General features: G+C 35.5%; 1 long non-coding RNA gene across 1 annotated transcript; it reads left to right on the top strand.

Moving 5' to 3' along the window:
- Positions 1–353: 353 nt before the first annotated feature.
- LOC145674463 (uncharacterized) lies at positions 354–15,290 on the top strand. The gene is made up of 4 exons (XR_014128944.1): positions 354–729; positions 2,033–2,154; positions 8,687–8,846; positions 14,094–15,290. It is a non-coding gene; the product is annotated as an uncharacterized LOC145674463 (long non-coding RNA).
- The last annotated feature ends 405 nt before the right edge of the window (positions 15,291–15,695 follow it).

Genomic DNA, 15,695 nt, shown 5'->3' on the forward strand with positions numbered 1-15,695 from the left:
TGATTTGCCGCCGGGAATTGAACCCCTGTCTCCCACCTATAATCTCACATTTTAAATACTTGGAATTAGAATTTTTTTAAAAAAACTTGAAATTCGGTATGCTTATACTACCTTTTCATTAGCATTATCTAAGTAAATGTACTAAGTAGGGTATCGGCAGGCGCAACAAAAGAGTGTGAGTTTCAATTTTACATAAATGTATCTGCCTATTCATAAATATATATAAAAAGTTAATGTTCTCTTCTGAGGGGTTTCAGTATAGTAGTCATAGTTGCTTCCTCCCCGTTGTACATTGTGTTACGTTTCCCAAATTTTGTAAATATCGATACGCAGTGACGACCCTAGTAGAGTTATAGCATAGATTAAGGAAATATCTTCCTTAATATACGTTGTAGATTGCCCTATTATGCACCGTTCAATTTATCATTCAACGTTTGTTTTGGTCGATGCCCCTATAGAATCGATGGAGTAATGTGTTAATTTGGATGTGTATTCAACGTGTCTGCTTAGGCTGCTATATTGCGCATGCGCTCTCAAACCATGTTTAAGTTCATGCTGTACCGCGTGGTGAATATGTGTACCAGGTGAAGATAATTTGAAATTTGTGTTTAAGTACCTGAAAAACTATCTGTGTGTCTAATATGTGTTATATTTTAACGTTACGGTGAATAATACGAAAAAAACATGTTGGTGTTATTTGAAACTCCGGCTGGCTATGCCATTTTAAAGGTAATTTGTCTATCAAAAATTTACGTTCAGGGATAAGCCTAACCTGTAATCTGGATACTTAAGTGTTGATATGATTTTGTATTCTTATATATTTACGCAAGTATATAAACATTTCCGTGCAGTTTTACTATATGGATCCATAGTGTAAGTAATAGTAGTACCCTAGTAGCACAGACCATCGGGCCGATCAGGCACGTAGCCAGGATTTCGTAATAGGGAGGGTCCGAGACATGAAATACTGTGGTTATCACACCAGAGTTGAATTATTCTAAACTATTTTATTGGTAACATACATTGCTTCGTTTAGTCTGGATTTCGTAATAGGAGAAGGGGGGGCAGTGTGACATGAAATATTGTGGTTATTACACCAGGAGCTTGATCAATCTAAATTATTTTACTAGCAACACATATTAGTTTCTTAGGACAAGAAAATGAGGACAAGTTAGTAAGTATTTTCGTAACAAACTATGAAGAAATCTCGAATAAAAGAATATTAAAAAGATTTAAAAAGATTTTACAATATTTACATTCCTCCTTCTGTTCATTCAAATATAACAATTTTCCTTTCATTATGACCTCAACTATTAAAAGAAAAAGTGCGTATCCAATAATGTAAAATATTTTATAATATATGCGTTCCTTTCTCTGTTGAATCGAATGTTAACAGAACTTGCTTTCCACATAACTTTTTGTTTCTATTTTTCCGTCAACTACTGTCTGTTCCAAATGATAAGTTAAAGGAGCAGTTGAAAACCGTTTCTGAAATAACATGTTTGATACCCTACAAAGAAGAAATGATGAAAAATTATTTTTATATTTCGCTTTTATATTTAACGCTGATTCTTCCTATTTCTCGTTTCTTTTCTTTCATCCTTCCTTATTTTTTAAAAATTTCTGGTCTTGAAGGGGGGGGGGAGGTCCGGACTCCCCGGACCCACCTCTTGGCTACGTGCCTGGGCCGATGTACTTTTATGGTCGGCATCGTCCATTTATCGTCCGGTCTTTTTCAGGACAATGTAGCACGTAGGCCCTATGTTCGAAATTGTCAAAAAAAAAAAAAAAAACATCCTTTTTGGGACGATTAACCGATATCGGCCCGATAATCAAAGTCGTTCAGAAAAGGACTACCAATATTTGTCGGCATTTTTTTCCTCCCCTACATCGGGAGTTTGTCGCCAATTCTGAAATTAAGAAATTGAACGGAGAGATCTAAAATTATATATTTTGTTTAAATATTGTCAATTTCATTTGTTGTGCATCCAGATAATGGACTTGTGTGATAATGAGTTTGTCTCACTAACAGAGGTGTCTCGCGATTCGTTGCGTCGTTGTTAGCTGAAGTTTAGGAATGAGAATTCTGGGCACAGACCTGTGATTCTGGGTAGTAATGCAAAGAAGTTGAATGTTGAAGTGGAACGCGGGAAGGTGAGTTGTATTTCTTTATTACTTATAAATTAAATCTATGTATTTTCATTAAATAATTATTATGTAGAAGTGCATATATGTGTTCCCTAAAGTTGGTGAAGAAATATCAGCTTTCATCCTTAATGTAATTTATAGGTATCAAGCTGATTGTTTTGCTTACAGAACGAGACCATCAGCTTATATTATGCATACTCAACGAAAGTACATGAGAACATGCCCCTGTCTTGTCCAAAATTAAAGCCGTGGTATTTGCTCATTATATGTGCGGTGCATGGTCTGAGCCATAGATACTAAAGGGCTTTAAAATAACACTCAAATGTACAGTTCGCTTGAGAAGTGGTAGAGAGAGAGCAGACCCAACAGCAGGCGTGCATATATGTATAAATTAACGACATTTTCAGGCATAATCCGTTTTCATAATTGTAAAACCGAGGGTCACATAAAAGAATGCCCCTATCAACACAAGTAACTTAAGGTAATGGGTTCACTCGAGCAGACGGTTCTATCAAATAGAAAATTTATAGCTAAAATATACGGGTCAACTTTACAACGCCCGCTCCAGCAGGTATACTCACTCAGAAACGAGAAATTACATTCGAATAATTTTATGAAAATGGATCAAAACTTACCTAACCTTAAGCTAACCCGTTGCTAACCCCTACCCTACTTATTTCTATCTTACTCTACTCTACCCTGCCCTACTATACTATAGGGCTTTACTTATCGATGCGCAGCTGGAGCATGTTATGTAAAGTTTACCCAAATATACTATGTGAAACTTTTTTCGTGAAGGATGAGAGTCTGAATATGAGTAATTACTTTCAATGGACAGTCTTTGAAATGAATTTTGGGCATTACTCGAGCAGACGGTTCAACTAAATTTTCACACAGTTAGTGTATTTTAAGGTTTCTTTTAAATGAGGAGCTAGTTCATGAACCATGAACCAACTTGTGCTAGGTGGCCACTAAAAAGTACGAATGCTATCTAACCGAGTCAGTAAAGGAGTGCAGCAGGGGGACCCGAGCGGAGAGAAGGGGTGCGTCTATAGGGAGCAGGCGCGTCAGCGATAGAGGGCATACGCACTAGCGAGAACTGGAAAAATACATAAAATATCAGCAGTAATTTTTACCTTCAAAAGAACTTAAATAATTGTAATCAGGGTTGGCAAAAACCATGGTTTTTATTGAAAAATCCAAAAAAACAGGTTTTTTGGTTTAAACCCGGTTTTTTGGTTTAAATAATTTGCTCGATGTATTTATATCACATATTGACAGAAGTAAGTTTGTTTCGCCTTGGTGTTATTATACAACAATCGGGTTACGATGGAAGGGGTTACATAAGCTTAAAGCGAAATCCAAACCGCTTCTTGGCTTACATTTCCGAGCGAAATTTCCCTCTATTTGAACTCGAAACCAGGATTGACTGGCCGGGTTCGATTCCCGGCAGGAGCTCATGTGGTTCGGATTCCACGTTAATCAGTAGGTCCACGTCTCATATAGCCTCGCTGATGAAAGGGACGCTAAACTAAAATCAACTCAACAGGATTTACTGGCGATACGTCTCCAGGCCCGTAGCCAGCCCTAAAAATTAGGGGGGGGGGCGATCCAACCATATGATAGTTCATCACCATAGTATAGTTCTTTTGCAAGCCTACTGTAAAACTTTTAAGGGCACAGCAAAAATTTAGGGGGGTCGGCCCCCCTAGACCCTCCCTGGATACGGGCCTGTACGTCTCCCGATTCACTCACGAAGGACTCCTGATAAAAATACATTGTACTGATCTTTACATACTTGTTAATATAATTGTCAAGAGCCATTTCACAAGGACAAAAAATAAACAGTTGCACAAGTGAAACCATTATACAGAATTACATATGGACAATTTCAAAATACTGCAGAATACAGAACAACTTATTTTACTACAACTTTTTTTAGTCCAAGTTTAAGAAATATAACGACTTAATTTGCATATCAGTAAGAAAAGTGAATAAAGATAGGAGTCAAGATTTAATACTTTGATGAAAAGGGATCATCTAAGTTTAAATAGAAAATATTGAATTGAGCAAAATGGAATATATATACTCCCCCCCCCCCCCGAAAACCTTTAGACGTGGATTATTCATCTTCAGACTCTAAAATGGTGTCAAAGTGTGAACCTATATATATATATATATATATATATATATATATATATATATATATATATATATATATATATATATATTATCAACGCATCCAATTGGGGCCAGCATCAACGATATCGTCGCTTCCAAACAGTTTACCACGAGCCCCTGCTTCCAATTGTCTTCTAACTTATGTCACATCCAATGTTTACAAGATTCTGCTACTTTTCCTCTTTTTTTTTTCTCCAAAACAAGCTGTTATAACAAGTTTCTTTCTTGTTCATTGTAAAATCGATTCGTTATGTAACCTTTGAAGTTACCATATTATTTCGAAAATGCAGACCTAGCTGAACATTAATTACTATCATTATTTTTGTTAGACTGCTTTTTTAACACTGTGTTATCTAACTATTTTCGAAACACACACTGAGTTTATATCAACTGATCGAATGATGATTCAAAAACTTGGGGAGATGTAACAGAATGATAGAAAATAATTTTTTTTTTATTTTGAAACTTTGGTTTCCTAAAAAAAATCAAAATTTGAAACTTTTGAGTATTTTTAAATACTATTTTTTAAAGTTTTTTCGAGTTATGTATCATTTGAAAGTCTATTTCAGAAGGTTTAGAATGAGCCAAAGATAAGCTTTCTAGGATAGGGTTACAGAGGTAGAGCCATTTTTGTGTACGAGGTTGTCAAATTTTGGGAATTTTTCGAATTTGCAGCAATTTATATTTCAAAAACTAGTGGCTCGTTAAATCTAAAATTGCCTTCTTTATAATAGAATACCTTGTTTATAATGAAAGTAATTAATTTTGTAGTGATTGCTATAATAAAGTTCACGGTGACGATTTTTTCTTTTATCGTAGTTCATAGGGATGTGTGCGATTACTTGAAATGCAGTCCTGACTCACGTATACTGCTTAAAAATTCAGCGCAAGATATATAGGGTGTTTGAAAACAACAACGACAAAGTTTCGGAGGTGATTCCTGACACCAAGACAAGACAAAAGTTTAGACCAACCTGGGTGCACAAATGTTTCCTTTCGGAGTTGTAGGCTGCAGAAAACATGAATAAATGAACTTTAAAGGTTCGTAGCTCCAAAACTATGGGACCTACCGTAGTAGGGTCAAGACTTCACTTAGGAACTACGAACCAAAAATACATGTTTCATAATCCTAAGGTACTCACAAAACAATTTTTATAGAGGGAGTTTAGCTAAGGGCATATAGTTTGAAGTACTCTCCAATTACCTCTATTAAAGGTGTTGCGGGAGTACTACAGGATTCTCAAACTTAGAAATTAGTATGTGCCCTATCCAAATATCCAAGTGAAGCCTTGACCTGACTACGGTGGATCCCATAGTTTTGGAACTATGGACCTTTAAAGTTCATTTTTTCATGTTTTCGGTAGCCTATAACTCCGAAAGAAAGCATTTGTGCATCCAGGATGGTCTATAGTTTTTGCCTTATTTTGGTGTGAGGATTCACCTCCCAATCGTTGTCGGTGTTGTTTTGAAACACCCTGTATATATATAAAAAGTACTTTTTGATGCCACAGCCCTTTGAAGGGTAGGGATTTTCCAGTTAATCCTTGTAGGCAGGACCTAGAGATGAAAGAGCTCGAAAAGAAATTTCTTTTTGCTGGGATATTTTGGTCATTTTTCACACTTTATCACGTTTATGTGATAATGTATTGTCAAGCAGTAACGTAGCGTGAAGTTTTGAAATGGGTAGGCTGAAACTAGATTCGTAGCTAGATGGTAGCTAGGAGGGGTCCAGTTCCCTGAAACTTGCAATTGTTTGTTGTATGTATATATGAATGTAAAGTTTTAAACAATAATTTAATGCAGATTATAGAAATATGTGATAAGCCATGATTTCTATAGGGTAAGTTCTATTTGTTTAATCATCCATTACTGTTTTGTGTAAACTGTGTTTGTGTATCTTTTAATAAAGTCAGAAGGATGGATGGCTATTAGAGTGGGGTGATTAGAAGGCTGTTAAAAATTAAATGGCATTCTCATTGAAACACAGAAACTCTTGAAACTTTAGCATGTGCTTGTAATAGGTACAATATAGAACAAAGTAAATAAGAGGACGGAGAATTGTTTGTGAACACTCGGGAAAAATCTAAAAGAGCCAGGAAATTCATTCTTCAAAAAAGCATGTGAAACCTGTTATTCTCTATAATGCAACATAATCGAATATTTTTATTTTTTCAGAAAGTTGTTGGTAGGAGATCAAAGTCTCTCCATGTCCCTCCCTCCCGTAACTACAAAGAAATTCTTGACTGATTTTTAGTCATTCAATATTTTAGGCAACGTACCCTCACTGTATTTCAACATTTAGGTAGCCGGTATGTCGAGTCAAAATCGAAATAGAACATACCGCCTCTGCCTTTTCCACTTCGAACAGTGGTCGAGAGAATATCTCGTGTAAAAAGTGGTAATATGTATGGCTAAGTTTAGGAAGATTTTCGCTATTTTGTCTTGGCAGTGCGCGCCAGGGCTTTAATAAAACACTAATACTGAAGTACCACTACTGGAAGACTGATTCGACAACAATTTCCCAACTGTGCTCTCATCTTGTAAGTTAGTTTGTATTTTCCAATTGCATTCCGACCATTATTTTTATCCCATTTTAATTTTAGGTGAAGGAAGTTCATTAGCTGTTGATCATAGCTCAAATGAAAGGCATTTCGAATTGGACGAAAACTATTTGGCAGTGATTTCCCTACTATTACTAATAATACTACCATCATTATTATTAGTAGTAATAGCAGCAGCAGTAGTAGTAGTAATAGCAGTAGTTGTTGTAGTAGTAGTATAGCAAGAAGAAGAAGAACGATACATCTCAGGATAAACATCAGAGCCATTTCTTTGTGAACTAAGCGACTACAAAACACTACGTAGTGTGGAAGCGACTTTCACAAGAAAACTACACAGTGTAAAGTAGCTTCCGTTATGGTGTATATATACGCCATAAACAGTTAAGGGGTTAACAGTGCTCTTTGTTGATCTGTATTAAGCTGAAATTAAGTTTATTGTACATGAAATCTTGCGAGCTTTCGAAGATATGGAACACGCTCATGTTGGAGGAAAAGTTGTCATTTACACCTTGAATACCTCAAAACATGTCTCTAATAATTGGGAAGAAAATATCTGTGGTACTAATTAATGTATGGCCACTCACTTCTGCGCGTCAAGCCCCGGCTCAATTCTAGCTCGTGTCATGTTGATGGACAGACACCGTGCGCGTGGGTTTTCTCGGGTTCTCTCGTTTCATTTCACCAATCATCCCATCAGCATTCATCGGTTTAAACCAAAGTTGCTGAGAGATCTTAAATGAATTAGGTTCGAAATAGTACATACTAAAGTATATTGAAAATGGCGCTACAATACTATGTATAGCTATGGTCTACAGCTTTTTCATCTACACAATTACTGGAAAGCTCGGACCCGCCCATTTAATTTCTTTAAAACAAGCGAGGCCATGAATGCGACCAAATGAACTCTATACATGACAGGGTGTCTATCGGTCACGATTTTTTTATCTGTACAAATATAAGTACAGACTTAAAAATTTTGTTCTATAAAATGTCCAAATTACCACCAAAAATGTATCGGCTTTAGACACTATCAAATCTCAAGAAAAACGCGCTTCTATCGCATGCATGAAAATTCGGCCTAATTTGCACCCAAATACGCTCTTGAGAATGTTACGAAATGTTATGGTTTGGTAAAGAAAAGATCGCGAAGAGTCACGATACTTCATTTTGGAATTTTAGTAGACACCCTGCATGAGCTCACGTAATACATCTGTAAAGCATATTAGACATAACGTCTCTCATATTGGATTCCACTTTATTTCTCCAAAGTGCAATATGTCCTGGAGACATACCAATTTCATGTAAAGTTTTCTCAGAAATTCACTGATGATGTTTTACCGTTGAGAAGTTTTTGTATGTGACATGTAAGTGGTAGAGGTATGTCCTTGAGGAAACTTTCGAGCAGCGCATTGGAACACACATTAAGTGCATGCATTAAATGCGTAAGTAGGTTATGGAGTCAGTTAAGTGTGTGAAAGTAGGTTATGAAGTTGCATTTTGCAAAGCATTAAACAGAATTTAAGCATCTTGTACCTGCATTACCTGCTGAAGGTCAAGAGAACGAACATATTTATCTTCATGTCATCCGAGGGCATCTTTGTTCGAAATTGGGTGTGCCTTCATCTCTTGATTGTGTCCTTGTACATAGACAATTAATATGTACGATTTGAATTGTTCCTGCCAGCGAATATTACGCAATTTTACTGGGGTTTTTCATATATATATTTCAAATGATATGCTTCTGCATGTGATCTACGTCAAATTTCGCTCTAAATGTCTACGTGTTTTTATTGCAGGAGCTACAACTGAGCCTTGTAGGAGGAAGAAAGGTACAACACATCGTACGAAGAATATTGGAAAAACTATTCTGCAATAATTTGGCACTTCAATTTAACTGAACAGACAAACACAACAAGAAACCTCTCAGGCACCTGAAATTGATGGATATTCTACTAGGTGAGTATTCAGGTTACTTTCAGTTGTAGGCTTCTAATACTCTGTAAGGAAGGCCTCACCGGTGGCTTGTCTGTGTGTAGCGAGTTTCAAATGAGGGCTCCACTATAAGGATCATGAAATTTTAACATTTTTAAAGCTGTAGGATACATGCTTCAAATGGCTCACCTCTGGTGCATGGAGACCCCGGATTGGCCCCAGCTCATGCCATGTGGGTTTGTGGACAACACTATGTGCGTGGGGTTTCTAGGAGTTCTCCCGTTTCCTTCCCTTCATCTTCCATTCCATCAATCACCATCCATCCATCTGGTCTGAACCAAAGCTACAGAAGGACCTTAAAATATATTCAAACTCTCGACTGTTAAATCTCGCTGTTGTTTCAGATTTTTTGGACAGTCCCTGTTCCATTCTTGTCAAGGTGCATTTTTCTCGTCCGATTTCAATGCATTTTTGGTTCCGTATATCCACCATGGCTAGGTAGAAGGAAATCCATTCAGTTTTAATGTTTGGACTGTAAATTAATAGGTAACATTAATAATAGCAATAATGTGTTTTCTGCATACTGTAACGAAAGAAAAGAAAAGAATATTTTGACTGTCAGGTCCCCAGATAGTCCCGCCCTCCAACCGTTGAGGAGCGACCGCTCTCCAACTTCTACTAGTGAACTCCGCATGCATGCATGCAACAAAAGCATCTGTCGCGGGTGTGGATGCTAAGATTTCTGTCAGTAAACTATGCATGCGAGTAGTTACTGTTATGACTGGATCCAGTTGATTGTATGTTATGACTGGATCAGGCCCGTAGCCAGCCTCGAAATTTAGGGGGGGCTAAATGTAAATTAGGGTGGGCACACACACACACACACACACATATATATATATATATATATATATATATATATATATATATATATATATATATATATATATATATATATAATGTCTGTCTCTATGTGTGATGATGAATAATTTCTTATGGTCTTAAAACTAAAACTACAGCCTGAAGGAATTACTATTAAAATTTTCCTCTATAGCGTTAGTACAATTGTACCTGAAAGCTAGAATACTATGTGTTTCCTTTTTATTTATTTGTTATGGCAACAAAATATTTCTTCCGTTTTCTCATCTTTAAGGAAATATTTTTTTTTTTTAAATAGTTGGCCGAACGAACCAATCATTAAAATTTCTAAAGAATTAGTACAGGAAATACGTTTTTAAATTTTTGATGGACTGAAAAAATATTTGTGAAACTCGAAAACATCTAGAAAGTAATGAGATTTAATACTATCTTCAAAGAGATTCTACAGAGGAGGGTCTCAAAATCTTAAATCAATATTTTGAAATACATGTGGCCTAAACAAATATATGCATATTGGAAAAATGAAATTAACATCTTACCTGTATTATTATTTACATGTCCTTAGATACGAAACTTTACATTTCTTCAAATATTACGGGCTTTATTTTACACTTGTACTTCTAAACATTTTTTGATCACTTTTTTATGGTGATGTTCGAAAGAAATAATGATATGTTTATGGGTTTTTGCTATCTACAAATTTATAAATTTTATAAGATTAAGAAACACAAACACAACACGCATATATACACTCCTCATGTTGGCACAGTATAGTAGAAACAAGTTGAACATTTGAACAATCACTAACAACACAATCACAGTATAAGTCTCCTTGTTTTGGATGCTGCCAATCTTAGAACAATTGTGTCCAGATCGAGATTTCTGGTGATGTCATTGTTGTAACTCAACAAAACAAGATCGGCACGGTGCAGTTAATGTACAACTCCTTTTGAGAAAATGCCCTCACAAAGAAGGAATTCCTCTCATCTGAAGTAGTCCTACATAACGGTTGACAGGCTTCAGGGCAGAAATTTAGAAAAGAAAATATTCAAATTTACAAACGTAGGTATAATTTCTAATTGCTGTCTTTTTAGTAACTGAAAAAATATATTTTGCATAACAGCTGTGAGTTCCATTTTATCACAACACGTTTCAATTTTTAGACGTCGCGGACCCCCGGGGTCCGCGGACTCCAGTTTAAAAACCACTGCTCTAGACTCTTTGGAACATACTATCAACAATCATTTAAGACGATTGCTACTAAAGTCATGTTTAAGTAAAAATAATATGTTATATTTTGGTACTCGAGCATTCAAATAAGAAATAACTCCAAAAAAGTTCCCTGTTCTAGCGCAGTTACCTTCTTTCTCGAAACGAAATTGACAAGAGAAGTAACAATTCATTAAATTTTCTTTGTATAGTACAATTCATATCAAAGTATACATGAAATTCTTCTTTACATTGTACAAATAAGAATTTGACATCGGTTGCTTTCGTAGGTACTAAAAAAGTTTAAGTTAAGAGCTAATGATTTAAACAGCTATTTACTTATTTCTATTGAAGATATCTCTTCTTCAAAATGAAACTACATTAGCAAATTGTTACTTTTGTGGGCTACCCCGTAGCCTCATGGGTACAGCGCTTGCCTTTGGCGCGTCCGGTTTCGGGTTCAAACCGTACTGGGAGTCCTCGGATTCAAACCGATAGTGATTTGGATGTTACTTTAAGCTATAGGTCCCGTGTCTACATAGCCTCCCTGCTGAAGAGGGACGCTAAACTCCCCAACGCACCGTTTTAAGTCAAAGGTCAAATTTCAAATTTATAAAGCATTATACATATTATCATCCAATAAGGTTCAATTTTTAATTGAAAATTCTGTTTTTCCTATAAGTGCAACTACTACTTCCGTTTAGTTTGCTACATTTTTTGTTTACATACCAGAAGATTGCAAGGTATTCTTTTACAAAATAGTAACTTTGGATGACTAGGTTTACGTCTGATTATCTGCATGAACATTTGATTCTGGCACCAAAGATTGGCAACAATTATTAAATTATTTTAATAAAGTATTCATCCCCGAGAAAGATTAAGTGAATCGAACTTATCTTTAGTTTAAAGATATATTAAAAGTATTATTTATCTATTCCAAGTTATTTAACAAATAGTCAAGTTGCTGATACACTACAATTCTCATTCTTCAAGTCAACTTCGGTGCATCTTCAGAAATCTGTATAGATCAACTTTCAATTACAACCATGTTCAACAACACAACAAGAGTAAACACAATTCAGAAAAGGAAACTTTTCTTACTCCGTTATCACGTGACATAAAACGTAGTCAAAATTCCCCCCTCTCTCTCCATGTCCAATATACACAAAACAAACCCATACACCTATATGATGATTAGAACGAAGCAGTTACATCCCCCTCTTGAGGGATGCTGTCTTTTCAATCTCTCGCATATTGACCGAAAGCCAATGACTCACAGCAAAAGGATGTTTTCAGTTGCAAATTCCAAGAAGGACAGGAAGAAGTAAACCATAGCCGTCTTTAGATAGCTATGAGTAGCTATGAGTAAACTCTTCGCCCGCAGATTAAGGTAAAACTATGTTGTTTCTGAACACAAATGCATGTTTGCCGATAGAATAACCGTAAATTATTTTTCTCCTGCAGCGAGGGTCGTTTGCACACGAAGCATTAAAAAAAAAAAAGATAAATAAACCAGTCTCACACTCAAAGAAATATTATAATAATTCAAAGAAGCGTAGCGCATAAATAGGCCAATACTTTAAATGAGGATAATAAAAGTAAATTTTAATTTAGCACTCTAAAGTACATTTGGAAATACAATTTCTTCCAACATTTCAGTCAGGGTTCGAATTAAACTTTCGAACCAGAGGGTTATGTTTATGTATTGTTGCTGTAAATGTAGAAGGCGAAAATTTATCCCAGAAATGGATGTTATGTTACTTCTGTGATACGAGCCGGACATACATTTTTACCGAAGGGGAATTTCCCCGGCATCCCCCGTTAATTCGAACTATGACTTTAGTAGGGGGCTGCAAAAAATTTAGGGGGAGCTGAGCCCGCCCTAGCCCCCCCTTGACTACGGGCTTGGACTGGATCCAATTGAATTAGTTTGCATAATTTAGGTGGTTTGATTGACTGGTTGCGTTTAATTAGCGTCATCAGATTTTTATGATTTTACTGGAACTGTAAATTACTAAACATACATTTTTTTCGTTTTACTGTTGTTTAGGTGGAATAGGATAATAAAGTAATTTTCTTACAACATTAACGACTATTTTAGGGTAAGTTAATGTCATGTACTGCATTTTAGAAGTTTTTTCTCTATACGTTTTACTTCATGTTGGAATGTTACTTGTCAGGATGAATATCATGTATTCATCTTTTATTCCTTGTGCTTGTTCCTAAATATGTTTATGACAAATACGTTACCTTTACCGTCTGTACTCTAGAGGCTGTAGTTGTTTTTATGGTAGCATTCTTACTAGTACATTTACTGGAGCCGCGTTGGCTCATTGGTAGAGCGCTCGCCTCTGGTGCATAGAGTCCTTGGTTTGATCCCGGCCCGTGCCATGTAGGTTTTGTGTTGAAGAACCACCGTGTGCGTGGATTTCATCGGTGTGAGTCAGAGCTACTTAAAGCCTTTTAAAAATTAAAAATTCAATATACCTATTACTGCTATTAATGCAACTGACGTCTTTCGGAACATCATTTTACATAAATTCGACATACCTGCAAGACAGAAATAAGCATCAAGAGGATAAGGTTATCTTCGTTGAGATTTTCCAGTGTTTTCCTCAGCAGCACCAAGCATATGTCCCAATCTTACCGTATTAATAGGGCGTTCTTGTCACCTTACTATCCCGGCCAATCCAAATCTCGGTAATTAAAAATTAATTGAATCCTGTGAAATTAATCTTGAGTCAAAACAAAAATAACTACCGGTGATTGATAACGTCACGTAAGAACACGTTGCTTTATATTAGTCAACAATTTCCTATAATAAGGTAGTGTTATTTAAGAATAACTAGACCAAAGGCCACCCGTGAATGGACAACTATAGTTACATAAATAACCCTCCCAGATTAGACGGCGTAAACGTTTCAACGAGGTTAGTCCAGTGAATCAGATGCATTTGTCCCAGTCTCCCGAAAAGTATGTGAAATAGTAGATAGGAGCTAGAAAAAAAAATCCATCAGCATAGAACTTAATTCCTGATTGTAGTATGTCGATCAAATTTAAAAGTCAGTGCTCCACAGATTTCCTGAAGAGTGTATCAATTTCTTTACATTGTATTTTACATGTAATATATTTTAGGATATGTTAACAGAATCGCAACACTAATTTCTTTGTAATTGTTTTCAGGTGCAGTTCGGAGAAGCCCATACGCATCGAATGCTTCTGAATGTGAAGTGCATTCCGTAATACAGAACTGGTTTCGCCACGTTAAAGACAGGGATGGTGGACGTGAAGCGCGTAGACAGAAAACTGGTCGTGGTCGAGATGAGCCACAACACCCTGAAACGGAACGCGTTGTTATTGTGTAAGAAAAATAACATGGTGCCAAAAGTAACCAAATTTTTCAGTGTGTTAAGAACTCGTTTCAGTGTGTCGTTACAATTGTAAGTCAATATACAAGTTATAACATTCAATTTCGTTCTACGATATCTGTAGTTATAGAGGTTGTTACCAGGACTAACTCTTACTTTTCACATTTTTTATATTGAACGTTGCTTTTGCATTATTCACAAGAAATGAAAAATCAAAGATTCCTTGGTAGACTCTGCACAACGAGAAGTTCGTTAAATTCTACTTGCTTTCCCAGGATGTTTTTAGTTTTTACGTAACAATAGTCTAGTAATGATTAAAATAGTCTTCTTGTAACTTAATTACAAACTGGTGTACTTGAAGTTTTAGTTTTGTTAAGAGCTTTTATTAACTCTCACATTTAAATGCGGAAGGAGGACTTGAATGCAAGTTGAGTTTTGTGCGATTTTTTTTTTTCATAGAAGGCTAGATAGTGAGGTATTTTCGGTAAGGGAACATTCATTTTTTTCTTTTATTTTTAAGAACATCTAATGTTTAGTTTTATGCGTTGTCAATTTTTCAATTAATCTATGCTATGTAAACTTCTATAAATAGGTGTAACAGGTATGCTTCTGATTTTTACTTGTATACACATTATTGAACATGATCAGTCTGTTCAGTAGAATATCTTACACGTAGAACTCAAGCTTCAACTGAAACTGCGATTCTACTAATATGTTTAATAATTGTTTCGAAAAAGGAAATATGCATACCAAACAGACACGTTTCGTTCAGTTTTTATTTACATTTTGTATTTTTATATGACTTCTTGTACCGTTTTGTTTTGCAAAAAATCTGCTGAAATATACAGTATGTACATCACGATAAACTAATGCGGCTTCTGCACATAAATGTATGTTTCATTTCTTTTAACCAATTTTTTTATTATTATTATTTCTTCTGTGAAGCTGAAGAATAAAAGTTCATGTATATTTCTTTCCAAATGTATTTTTTCATTGCTTTGTAAGACCTTATAAAATTCATCTTATATCCTATAATTACGACATTAGAAAATTATAATTACTCCGTATCCGCACATGAACGCAGCCGGAACATAGGCGTCGAAATTTAGAGAAAGATTAATGTTAAATGTAATGTAAACGTACACTCATGTCCAAAATGATTATCGCATATCTGTAACTGTCTACTTGTAAGAATATAACTTGATAGTAATCTTGCAGGGTACTTTTATTACTGATAGTATGTGTATAATCGGGAAATGTATATTTGTGGTAAATTTCATAGGAAAAGAATTATAAGTACGAAAATTAGAGTGAGTAAAACAAAATGTTACTAAATGGACAAGAAAGTTTTATTTTCGTTTTATTGTTTTTATTTACTGCTCTTTTGACATGAAATTTGCCACATACATGTCTTTGC

The sequence above is a fragment of the Thermobia domestica genome, chromosome 17 (assembly GCF_964235325.1).
Source record: "Thermobia domestica chromosome 17, izTheDome1.hap1.1, whole genome shotgun sequence".
NCBI classification, from domain to species: Eukaryota; Metazoa; Arthropoda; class Insecta; order Zygentoma; family Lepismatidae; genus Thermobia; species Thermobia domestica.